Genomic DNA, 13,811 nt, shown 5'->3' on the forward strand with positions numbered 1-13,811 from the left:
GGAGAAAAACCAAAAAAAAAAAAAAAAAAAAAAATTCCTCTAACCTTTTGGAGTTGTTTGTCTTTCATTATGGCTGCCCGTGAAAGTGTCCATTTGAACATCTTGACATCAGCTGTCTTTTTCTTCTTCTAGCATGTTTACCTGATGCAGACTCGCTCTGCTTCTCATTATTCACATGATAATTCACTCTTCGTATGTGTTATGTCTGTGTTCGCATGCTCATGCTTGAAAATGAAGCACAGCTCCAATCAGGGTATAACCATGACTATGCAAAGGGTGAAAGCCTTACCAAACCCTTCATCCAGGAAGCTGCCAGCACAGAAGAGCTAGTATACCTGGAAATAGTCAGATCTGCAACCATAGGAAGGTAATGGGGAAAACCAGTCAATCAAAATGAGATACATCAACATCTGGAGTCCATACTCATAAGCGAAAAAAATCAGACCTGCATGTGTAAACATTGTATTGTCTCCCTAGTGTAAGAAACAGAAGGAGTAAACAAGGTCTGGAAAGTACAATAGATATTGTGAGAGGGAAAGGAACTGCTCAGAAGGAAAAACCACATGGGATGAGGGAAAGAAGAAAAGAAAGGAAGAAGGGAAAAAATATATATATATACACACACATACAAGATAGCTAAGATAATTGTACTACTAATTTCTGGTGGTTTATTGAAAGGAACAGTTATTGCTTAATGTTTTTCTTAATGTTTTGATCAATTTTTCATGCTTATATCTGGTAATCTGAACAATTACTTTGAAGATAACAATATGCAATATAACAACCATTGTATATTTCGTATCATCTTGTTTTGAAATTTATTCTCTTTAAAATAAAAAAAAAATGAGATGCATCAAAATCACATTAAAGATGAGCTTTGCTTCAATCCGGCATGTAAAGAATGATTTACTGGTCATGGGAAATGGAGCAAGACCTCAGACTCTCTCACCACAGACTATTCCTTCCCATAATGAATTTCTCTTTGGAATGCCCAGCTGGTGGAGGATGTGTCCATGACACCCCAACTTGGGCCCTTTAATCCCTCTCCGGCTCAGCTTGGCCAAAAACACCAGGTCTGCCCTGAGCTGTGTCTTACACTAATGACACACTCTGTTGCATCTCCCCCTGGCTGGTGCTTGTATTTGCAGGAATATGGCTAGGGCCTGGCTATAGAGCTGGGAGTTATGGGCCCTCCAGACTTCTGGCTGTTATGAATGCCAGCAGGTGTATTAGAGTGGTGATGTGTCCTGGCTGTGGTTTCTGATTAGCTTTTTCTCTGATTGCTGCTTTTCACTCATCTAGGGATTAGGAGGAATCCAGAGGAGAGAGAAATGGCTTACAAACATAAGTCACCCTGCCCCACAAATTTCTCCCGTCTTATTCATTTTCTATTGCAAAGAGGAGGAATGGAAATAATGATCCTAAATTTATATTTTGCTCACCAGAATCAGTGCAGCTGATGCTGGTTGGGTAGCTCTCCTGAGCAGCTCTTTTTATGTGAGAAAGGGTCCTTTGGGTGTTTTTTGTTACCAGTGAGAGGTGCTACTGTGTGACCAAGTCACACTCTTCCTGCTACTACTGTTACTGCTCCAGTGGCTGGAGAGAATGGTGTCATCCCTGGAACAAAAGTTTATTTATTTATTTCTTTTGTCTTTTTGAGACAGGGTCTCACTATGCAGTTCAGGCTGGTCTTAAACTCATTTTGTAGCCCAGGCTGGCCTTGAACTTGCAGTGATCCTCCTGCCTCAGCCTCCTGAGTACAGGTGTGGAGCCACTACACCCTGCTCAAAAATGTATTTTTTAACATTTAAATAATGCAGTGATTCTCAAGCCTGTGCTGTGATCTTTGTAATATCTTTCCATGGTGCTGGGAATTATTGGCATTTCTGTTGGGAAAGGGCAGCTCAAGAAGACTATAGAGTTCAGGTACAGTCTTTTTTCTTTCTTATGTGAACTTTCCCACTGAGAACCATGAAGTGAGGGTGTCCCAATTTTTGGCTAGCCTGGGCCACACTGAAAGAATATAAATCATATAGTTTATATACATAAGTAACAAAATTTTCTTTTTTATATTATAACATTAAAAAAGGAAGGCAACATAAACATAAAACTAGGGAAATATTTGACCTTGTTTTGTGAAATTATTAGTAGCCGTGTTTGGTTTGATGGAAGTGCTTTCTCAAGTTTAACAATTAAATAAGAAAACCTACACATCTGCTTAATGACAGCGAATGCCTATCTTCATGGGTACACATACCTGTAGTTAGATGGAAATGCTTTTACCAGTAATTACTGTGTATTTCTTGCTTGTATTTCTTGCCAAGTTGCACAGGCATCTTTTTTTTTTTCTTGGTACCTGGAATCGAACTCAGACCTTGCACTTGCCAGGCAGGCGCTTATGCCACTGAGCTATATCCCTAGCCCCATGCACAGGCATCCACAACACCAGTACACATGGGTTTTCCATTCAACTGTGTGTAGTAGATGCAGGAGACAGAATTAGCAGTGCCCTGTGCCCCTCCCTTACTCAGTATCCCATTGTTGCGTTTGAGCACTGTGCAACTCAGTCATGAAACATACTGCTAAAACATAATAATGTTAAAAGTTTATGATCTTGTGGGGCCACATTACTGGCTGCCCGGGCCCGCATATAGCCCATGGGACATAGAGTAGGCATACTTGCTATAGAGAGAGCAGTGCAGAGATTCCAGTGGGCAAATCCTCTTTATAATCAGCCTTCCTTTTCTTTAGACCTGGTCAGATCCTACCAAATACTTACCTACTACATTTTCTTTACTTTTCAAGAAACACGTACACAGTGATGAGGCACACAATTCTCAGCTATTTAATTCCATTTTCAACAGACCACCCAGATGCCTTTCACTTTTAAAGTCAATTACCATACCCAGAATGCCTGCTAACCTATTTCATTAAACTTCCATCTTTCTGTGGCTTCCCTTTTCAACAACATAATTTGCCTCTAATAATTAATATAAAAGAATTCAAAATGTAATCACTGAGCTCACTTAAAAGCTCTTTAATCAGTTACTGGAATCTGTGGGTTTATGACAGAGGGCTCCCCCAGCATCCCGTCTTACCATGCTTTGTACTAATGGAAGCCAAGTTTATAATGCATCCCCTTGTGACTGGTCAGTCCTGCGAAGATAAAGAATGAGTTGCCAGTGAACCAGGAGACACACAATTGCTTTATGATCCTTTCACGGTGAAAACAATGCTGACATTGATCACACAGAAGTGAAAATGGACATTTTGCTGAAGCCAAGTCTCGGTTTTAGCGTGGCGGATGCCACAGGCACTGGCACCCAGAGCGCTCCTTCAATCTCAGCCTTTGTTTCTGAGTTGGAGAGTCCCAGACCTGAAGGAGCTTATCAACAGGATTTCTGTTCTGCAGTCAGTGAGAAATCAAGTCAGAGTTGCTGGCGTAAGTTTATTCGTTCACCCGCTCGCTCCGTAGGGTGGTAGACATGGGGTGGAACTGGGCTCCAGGTGGGGCTCAGTCTGAGTTCACAACCCAAACCTAACCTAGTTACTTCTCTTTGAGCTCTAATTTTTCTCTTTATAAAATTAGGATAATACTTTGCCTGCACATGTTTCTTCTTTATAGCACTAATAGTCTACTAAGGTGCAGTGTTAGCTCATGAATTTCAAATATTTATTTCTAAAAGTCAGTGGATGTTCAGCCCAGTTCATTTTGTTTACGTTGCTTATTGCTTATTGTTCGCTGGGCCTTGTTCTCACCCTCTCGAAGGACAGGTGTCTCGGTGTCCCACCGCGACGTAGAATGATGTAGAGTGGCACCTGGCATGTGGTAGGGGAGCGGGAGCTGTGCGGTGGGTGGGTGAATACGTGAATGATCGCCTCTTTTACCCACACGTGGTGCAGCAACCCTTTGAGTTGAGATGTGCAGTTTTATCTCCAGGTGATTTATCTTCTGTTGTGCTTTGTGTGAGTGCTCCTTAAGTCTGGTTTCAGCGCAGCCTGACTGATGAGCGAGCTGGGGTCCAAGCGCACAGCTGGGGAAAGCCAGCCTGCGAGTCATCTCTGGCCTCTGTTACTCCTCAGAAGAGACAAAGCCAGTGTGGAGATGGTGCCAGATTGTTGTGCGTGCAGAATCTAATTTATGGCTGACCAGGGTCTCCTGAGAAGAACGTACGTTTATATCATTACTAAACAGTAATTGATTACAAGGCTCGGTTGTGAAATTTACAATTATTGAATTACTCTGTGTTAGCTCATAAATTTCAAATCTTTATTTCTAAAAGTCAATTGATATTCAGCCCAATAAATATTTAATTTAGATGTAATAATGGTGTTAGAGCAAAATTAAATTCTCATTTGGAAAATAAAGAATGACCTGCGTGGAACTGGGAGAGGCTACTTGGCAGGGATGAGCTGAGCAATTCTCCCTTTTGCTTTGTCGGGAGAGACTCTTCATATGTGACTTTCTCCTGCTTCATTTTGTCTTTAAAAGTTCTGTTTGTAGGAAATGAAAGTCCTCTCTACTTTTTAGAGGGTTTAACATTTTATAAAGTATATTTGAACTGGATAATATTCATGGTTCCCAAAAGCTTTAGGAAACAATGACAACACATTTTCTTCCCATTATATAGATGGGGAAACTGAGGCTCAGAGATCTGAAGTGACTTGCTATGGGATGCATTACAAGAGTGTGAGGCTAAACCTCATCCCGTGGTCCTTTAGCAGAGCCACAGTGCCGCTGACATTGGTGCCCACTAGTTAGGATTAAATTTAGCTGCATAAACAAGAAGCCTCAAAGTAGTAGTGGTTTAAGTAAGATAAAAGTGGATCAGTGCTTCCTGTGAAAGTTGTTGCAAAAGTGACAATCCAGCTGGTCTGTGGTGCTACAGAGTGGAAAGGGTCTCAGGCTTGTTTGAGTTTCACCCTTCTGTCATTCACAGGGTTTCTGGCCTTGTACCTCATGGTCCAAGGCAGTTGCTCAAGTTTCAACCACGTTGCATGTGTAGTGGGGAGAGGAAAAAAAAATCACAGAGAAAGACATATCCTCCCCTTTTAAAAAGGGAAAGTTCTACCTCTGTATTTTGTTGCTCAGAACTTAATTATATGAATATATAAAATTTAAGGTCAAATGGAAATTGGTCTTTTATCTGAGTAACATAGTATCTGGGTAAAAACTGGGGTTCTGTCGCTCATGAGAGGGAAGAATAGATGTGGGGTAACAAACTACAGTTTCCACCACAACATGCATTCTAAGAGACCCAGTGCAGAAGGTGTGAGAAGCCAGGCCGTGGGCAGAGCTGCTGGGCTACAGTCGATGTAGGGCTCTATCCAGCTGCAGGCATCATTCTGGACTTGCAAAGCCTGAATAAACGATGGCTTCACTGACGAGCAGCAACACAGAGCCTTGGAAACAGTTTTACAGTATTTGTCCCCTTGTGTTGATTTATCTGTATCTTGATTAAAAGCAGGTGCAGGAATCAGTGAAGTCGTTTGCTCCCTTCACAGTTGAGTGGACAGGGCCTTTGTAGAACAGAGCAATTCATTACCTTTCTCTGGCCGTCACCCACACAGGAGAGTTGTAGGGTTCACTCACGTTAGTCCAAAGCCACCCAAGAGGCGCAGCCTTCTATGGCAGCATGCAGGGCCAGGCAGGGCGGGGAGCATTCAGCGATAGTTCATGTGTTCAGTGTCTGCCAGGCACTGGGTCAGGCGCATTGGACACAAAGAAAGTAAACTATGATTGTCCCCTCTGCAGCGGTGGTTCTCTTGAGCATCGCCTGGAAACTTAGAAATGCAAATTCTCAGGCCTCGCCCCAGCACACTGACTCAGGAATCCTTTGGCTGGACCCAGCAGGCTGTTTTAACAAGCCCTCTGGAGGATTCTGAAGCACGCTGACGTCTGGGAACAATAAGAATCTGATAATGATGAAGATAGCACTTGGACTTAGTGCACACGTTTTTCCAGGCCCCAGGCTGTGTTTGCACTCTGCTCCAGCTACTCCATAGCTGTGTACTGTATCTTTAGGCAAGTTACTCACCCTCTCTGAACCTCATTGTTCTCTTGGAATTCTTACAAGATGGATGCAAAATGACAAAGTGGTTGGCACATAGTAAGTACTTATAAATGAGAACTTTCTTCTTTTTCTCCCTCCTCCCCCAGTACCGGGAATCAAACTCACGACCTTGCACTTGCCAGGCAGGCGCTGTGCCGCTGAGCTAAATCCCCAGCCCCTCTCTCTTCTTTTTCTAAGTGTTTCCATGGATTGCATTATTATGAATTGAAAATTCGAGGAAATTCATTCTCAAATACCAGCATAAAAACCGCTTCAATTTTTAAATTTTTCCTGCCACTCCTTCCTGCCTTGCTGTAGATAGTAAATCAAGAACAGTCTTTAAAAAGTAAAGCATTGTGTTAAGAGGCTTGAAGAGGCGTTTTACCAGAGAGAATATTCTAATGGACACTAGGCATATGCAAATATGCTGAATCTCATTAGTCACCAGGAAATGCAAATAAACGTTACAGTGAAATTTTCACTATGCATTCACCAGACTCATTAAATGGTAAAGACACAGGTGTTGGTGAGGATACAGAGCATCCAAAACTCTGATTTGCTGCTACTGGAAATATAAATTTGGCCAGTTTAATAAGTTACATAGATACCTAGTTTGTGAGGCACTGTCTGATTGTTCGATATGTAGCTGACAGAAATGGGTAAGCCATACTTGCTCATAGGCATGTATGTATTGTCCTTAGCAGCATTATTTGTAGGAACCAGAGACTGGAAACAGCAACTTAAAAAGCTTATTGTAAAATGGATACCTTGTGATTACACTTAAACAAAGGAATATTATTCAGAAAAGAAAATGGACTACATGAATGACAAAATGGGTGATTCTCACTCAACTTTGGATGAGAGCAGCTAGACACAGGTAGCAAACTAGTGTATGATCCCATTACTAAATATTTCAAAAATAAGCAAGAAATAGTCTGTAGGAATAGAAGTTAAGACACTGGTTCCTTTGGAAGAGAGTCGAAGGGACTTCTAGGATGTGGGTAATATTTTATTTCCTTCTTTCAACATCTGCTGGCAGCTATCACAGTATGGTTTTGAAAATTTATTAAGCTGTGTATGCTTTATAAGCTTTTCTGTGTGAGCTGACATATATCAATACAAAATTTCAACATAAAAATTTATTTAAAATATCTCTGCAGTAGCATGTGAAATGTTTCTAGAAAAACAAAAAGCATGATCAATGAGGGAGGCAAAGTGGGACTGGCAGTAGCTAGAAAAATATATTAGCCCCTCACTAATGAACAGCTAAATAAAAGGATGAACACCCACTCACGCCCACTCCCACACACACACACACACACACACACATGCACACACACACACGGAGCAACATGCACCTGTACTGTCTTCCTCCAGTACAGAAGTAGATAGCTATTTCTTAAAATCTAGATCCAGAAGTGACAGGAAAAGAGAACCCTGCATGATCTTCAAGGGTAGCAATGGCAGGAATACCCTTTAGGTACTTAGTGTACTTTGGGATTTTCATTATTTCTCATCAGATCTGTATAATTCCGTGGTGGCTGTAGAAGTTGTGGTTACTAGTCCTAGTTTAAGAATCGGTTTAAGAATGGGCCAGAATGAGTTTCTGCGTCTTGGCCTGAGTCACTGAGCTCCTGTGTGGACTTGCTGGAGAATCAAGCTTGGTTCTCTGGGTACTTGATTTCATGATATCACTGTTTATTACACAGTGTTATTTTTCTGAATAGTTGTAGGAGACCTCTTATTTATTTCTCACCTCCTTATGGAAACCACATAGAATTCATCAGACACCTTGCAAATGGTACTGGGATAGTGTGCATAATGGAAGTGGTAAGTTTTTTCTCTGTGTGTGTGAATAACCCTAGGAAGGATGAATGTTGAAACAGGAGGGTTCTTCCCATCCTCCCTCAACAGGCCCTGGGATTCATGGATCTCTGTAGTTCTAGGGGGCTGATTCGAAACACTTGAAGAACCATGGCTTCAGCCTTCTAGACTTGAGATAGCAGCTGGATTACGATGAACTTTTTATCCAGGGTGAGTTCAGGATCCTCTTTCAAGCTAGAAGATGAAATGGCTGCTTTTAAAATTGTCACTTATGAACAACTTATCTATGAGAAAAAAATAAATAAGATAGAACAGTGGACAAGAGAATAGAACATCATTAAGGACAAATCACTTGTAAAGACACATTGATCTGATTGCAAAAGTCAAATATGTATACTGAATAAAGTTGGCCCAAACCAAAATTACTTGCTATCTAGACAAGGGAGAGCCAGATAACTGTAAACAATCACAGGGCTTTCTTTCTGCACCTTTTATGTGTGTAATATAATGGTCAAATGATGATCAGGCTTTCATCACCGTGCTGCTTTCAGCATTTTAAAAAAGCGACATTATTGTGCATATTTCCTGATATCATTATGTATTCTTATGAACATTAGTTTCAATAGCTGCATCTTAATTTGTCCACCCTACCATCACTATTGGACATTTAGATTGCTTCCAGTATTTTACTATTTTAAAAGGGCTTTAATGAACCTTTTACTTGTAAATTTGAATTCATCACTGATGATTTTCTTAGAATAAAAGTGGCATTTCCTGATATTTCATGAATGAGAAGTGGCATTTCAGTCTTTCTAATCATTTTAGGCTCAGGGTGCATAATGGCATCTGTTACGAGGTTGGAAAATTCCTGAAGCAGAATCCATAGACCTTGGTTGGAACAGTGGATTAGCTATGCAGTCTTGGATAAATCAAGTTCAGAAAGTGTCAATATCTTCATCCATAAAATGGGAATATAATTTTCCATTCTGTAGACCTATAAGAAAGAAGAAAAGAGGAAGTAAGTCTTCAGGAGGTAGTGCTTAAATCTGACAAAGAATGATTATATATATATATTTCTTTTGGAGTGTTTTGGAGGTAACTGGTGCCTTGGTTTATGAACTTAATTTTTTTAAAATGATTTTAGGGAAGGTGGCTGCGTTTGTATTTGTGTGAGGGAGATGACCGTGGCTGCATTTGTCATCTGATGTGGAGTTTGGGAGCAGAAGCAGTATTCTGCTGCTTTTGTTTGCAAACCAAATTGTTTGCAAACAGAGGCATTTGTGAACCAAGGTATTCATTGTATTAACCAATGTTGTAGAATTTTAGCTAAATATATATTTTATATGTATTCATCCTTTTAGATCAAAGATCAACAAAATATGGCTCATGGGCTACATTTATCTCACATCCTGCTTTTGTGAATAAAATTTTATAGGAGCAAACCTTGCTCATTCATTTACTCAGCGCTTGTAGCTGTTTTTCTGTTACAGCAGCAAGCTGAACATGTTTATTTTATAACCCTTTACACAAGAAGTTTGCTGACTCCTTGACCCAAAATACTTATTTCTGAGCTCATGAGATAGAAGTGCATTGTACTTCTAAAACCATCGTGTGTGTGTGTGTGTGTGTGTGTGTGTGTGTGTGTGTGTGTGATGATAGACTCAATCTTTGTGGGGCTGAGTGGGCTGTGTTGAATGTAGATGCTACGCTGATACAAAAGGAACACAAAGTTCGGGTCTTACACTTTGATTGGTAATCCAGTCTTTTTAGATCTTCCTGGGAAAAATTTGAGGTTGACCTTAAATGAGACTGGAATTCTGTTTATCCACATGATTTTTGTTTTAAATCAAAACCTGACATTGTCCGACTTGAGCATCATTGGGAATATTTTGGAGGTATTTGTCATAATAGTGCAAGATCGGCTCTTGCCACTACTATATTTCTAATTGATTCTGGGGCACACTACCTTGGACTTGGATTATAGTTGACAAATTTTATTACCCGTCTCTTTGGCTTATGGGTGGGGATGGAGACGAAGGGTGTGGATGAGGCTGCCTCGTTTCTCTTCCACCCAGACAGTCCCCCACCTCCTGTCCACGTTTCTTTAGACAGTGTCATGCTGCTTCCAGAATACTTCAGAATTTTGCTTTGGAAAGGAAAATGTGTTTGGAGCAGAGCTTTAGAGATTGTATTTTCTGTCTTGATTTGATTGTGTTGGGGAGCAGCAGATGGGTGGACTTTGGAGTTAGATAAGTCTCAGTTTTCGTGCATCAGTGATATTTTCCAGTTCTATGGCCTTAGGCTGATTAATAACCAACACTGTCAGGAGTGGTGCTGAATGCTGTAACTACGTAATGTAGGTACTCACTCCTGTTAGTGGGGACTTGGGGTAATAGTCCATAAATACAGCCAGACTCTAAAAGTGTGTACAAGCAGCTTTGGATGCCGGGGCTCTCACGTTAGACTATATTGTTTCCAATTCTTTATCCTTGGTTTACCCACGTGACTTGGCACGACTCCCCAGGAGAAGTAAGTGAGCATTATTCATGTGATTTGCTTAAGCTAATAAAATATAAGTGGAAGCATCTGTGCCCAAGTCTAAGAAGTAGCACATGTTTCTGCTTGCTCTTTTTGTGTTTTGGCAAAAAGACCGTGCTTGCTTAACATTGGTCCAAGCAAGATGAGAATCATGTGAAACAAATCTGGACTCAGTTTAAAGCCCAAGCTAAACCCAGGTGACCACACCTAGATCTCCCAGACAACCTACAGATAGGTAAGCACTTAACATTAATTTTTGTCTTAGGTCACTGTTTTTGTGGCAAGAGCTATTGTATTCAAGTGTCACAGAGTTCGTAATTGATGGATATTCAACAGTGGTTTGTTCCAGGCTCATACTACCCGGTACAAATATAGACAAGAACAAAAATATATTCCTACCATTAATCACACAAACTGCAATGGAAAAAGAAGACAACCACAGCAAAATGGAAAAACAGCGGTGAGAGTAACAAGCCTAATAGATTATGGGAAGACGGAGGGGCAACCAGCCCTGGGGTATGGGTCCCTCAAGGAGCATTTCCTGGAGCTGAAAATATGTGAACTAAGTTTTCAAGCATGAATAGGTGTTAGCTGAGTCAGAAAGGCAGGTGAGAAGAGCATTGATTGTATTTATTTTCACACACATATGTCTGTTGAGTTTGTTGCAGTCTTATGTCATTGGTTTTATGGTATTGATATTAATGTTTATTGAACACTGCCTGAAACAAGTCCCTTGAGGGTTTTGCTTGCTTGATCTCTTTAATCTGTCCTCCACCTGTTACCTTTTGGTTCATAATCTCCATTTAGGTGCGATGGCCCCCATTCTAGTGGGGCATCGGAGAGTCAGTGGTTCTGTGTGGACTCTGAAACTTGATTCTACAGGGCTGATCCTGTGGTTACTTTGCTTTGATGGTGTCCTTACAGCTGCCAAATGTTATGTAGCAAAGTGAGTCTATGGTACCTTCATTTGACCAACTCAGCAGATTCCTATGTGGTACTAACGAAGCCAGAGTGGAGAGTCTGTCCAGATAGAGTTGGGAAGTGGAGATTGAAAGTGGCTTGCATGGCTTCTTGGAGGGCAAGCCTGTGATGCTCATAGCTGCTGTTTGCTGAGTTTGCAGCACTGTCCTGGGTGATTTTCAGACAACTTCCTCAGGCTGCTGTTTTTAGATGAGAAAAGCAAGGCTCAGTGATTGTTATTCACTGTGGGCTATGCAACTTTTTGGGATAGAACCATGGCTGGGCCTGCCTAGACCCAAAGGCTGTCTGTCCTGTTTGAAAGTCACTCCAGCATGGACCTTCTCTTCCTTGTCATAAATTGGCAATTGAATTAACATTTTGGGCTGGGCAGTCCTTTGCTGTAGAGGTTATCCTGTTCGTTGCAGGATATTTAACAGCATTCTGGCCTCTATACAATACTTTCTAGTAATACAGTCCCTTTTCCAGGTGTAACAACTAAAACTGGCAAGAGTCCTTTGAGGGACAAAATCATTCATGAGTGAGAACCATACTGTTTGGTGTCATTGATGAGGCAATAGAAGAAGACCAAGAATTTTGATTGGGAAACGTAGACCAAAAAACTTCAAGATCATGGGACATGATGGGGCCTTGGATTTAAATGCCCGTGTGTTCTCTGACCTTGAGGAACTGGATGGGCATACAAGCCCATGGAGAGATCTTGGCCCCAGATGAAGGTCGAATGCATTTTGTCTATCTGCTTGGTGTCCTCTGTCTCCTGGGCAGTTTCAGCTCCTGCTTAGCCTTGAAGGGCAGGAATATTGGACTTGGGCATCTCCTCTGAAGAAGGAGGAGGGTGTGTCTTATTCAGGGCACTGGACGCTGGGGATGAGTAACCAGCGAAGGTGTTATAAGGGAGGAGAGGACTTCCAGTATGAATATTTTTTCTCACATCTATATGTGCAGTGAAATGCTACTTATAATCCACTGAGCAGATGCCTGGCATGTGGATAATCTTAATAAATGCTGGTTATTATTACCACTATTATTAATACTATTTATAACTGCCACTCTTTTTTGTAAAATAAATAAATAACTAGTTTTGGGAATGCAGTCCCCCAGGCTTCTGGCTCACTAATATTCAGCTGACTTATTTAGGTTTAATTATTTCAAGGGCCTGTGTTTAATTTTTAAAAATCCTAGTGAATTATTAGCATTTTAATGACTAATGACATTTAATAAATAATAACACTAGGGAGGGCTCAAAATGTATGCCATTTAATTTAATGCTGTACCTGTGTTTTTCACAAAAAAGAAATGGAAAAAAATGCCTACAGAAAAAAGCTCCACACTGTGACCAAATAGTCTCTGTGTTCTGAGCTTCTAGCTTTTAAAAGAAGTTTGCTATCAGTGGCATAAGGGCTGTGTAGTGTTTCCAGCTCTATGTATCTTGTAGGGGAAAGTGCTCAGCTAGTATTACTTTTATTTAGAAATTAGAGAGCATGTATTCTGTGCTGTGTTATTCTGAGGGATTTGGATAGATGGTAATTCATTTAATCCTCATAATAGTCTTGTGAGCTGGGTGCTATTACCATTCTCATTTTTTAGATGAGGAAACAGAGAAAATTGACTTTCCACAGATACACAGCTAGTAAGTACAGAGGCGGGATTCAAACCCAGGTAGTTTGTCTTCGCTGTTATAGACCATTATACACATTGCCTCTTCAGTGTATCAAGCGGGAGAGATGAGGGCTTGTCTAGGAAATGGCTTCCCGTTTCTCCCTAGGTATTAAGGGGAAGCAGTGACACTAACTACAACAGAGGTTTATCTTACATTTGCTCTTATAGGAGGAGAGAGAGTAGCCCACTTACAATAATCTAATCCCTTACATTACATACAGAAGAATAAAAATGCCTCTGCTTACATATGTTTCATTTTCTGTGAAGTCTGTATATATATGTGTGTATTTATTGAATCCACATTTTGAGATATATAGCCTTTGACATTAATTTGTCGTATAAGCTTCTGATGTCTACAAAGTGCATATCAAATAGTGAATGTAAAATACGATGGGACCTTTTTACATTTTACTGTAGTGGTTCTAGTAGCAGTTCTACACATAAATGAAATGTAATTTAACACGTGTTGTTTCTTTAAAAAGCTTCAGAAATGCTTCTTGCTGTATCAGTTATGAAACAGACAGTCCTACTGGTGTTGTAACACGCTTCCCTCACTGTCAAATCCAGGCCATAACTCCAGGCCTTCAGGCTTTCCACTGGAGCTTCAAATCCACCCTTGCTTCAAGCTTGAATCTTAGCTGGTTTGGGAATGATGGCACAACAGGTCTTCTCCTCCTCCCACCCTCAGCGTTTGTGGGCTCTTTCAAAGATAGTAAGGACACTGTCCCAGTCATGTAGCTGACCCAGCATCTTATTTCT

Source organism: Chinchilla lanigera, unplaced genomic scaffold (genome assembly GCF_000276665.1).
Source record: "Chinchilla lanigera isolate Chin_1 unplaced genomic scaffold, ChiLan1.0 scaffold00044, whole genome shotgun sequence".
In the NCBI taxonomy this organism is placed as follows: domain Eukaryota; kingdom Metazoa; phylum Chordata; class Mammalia; order Rodentia; family Chinchillidae; genus Chinchilla; species Chinchilla lanigera.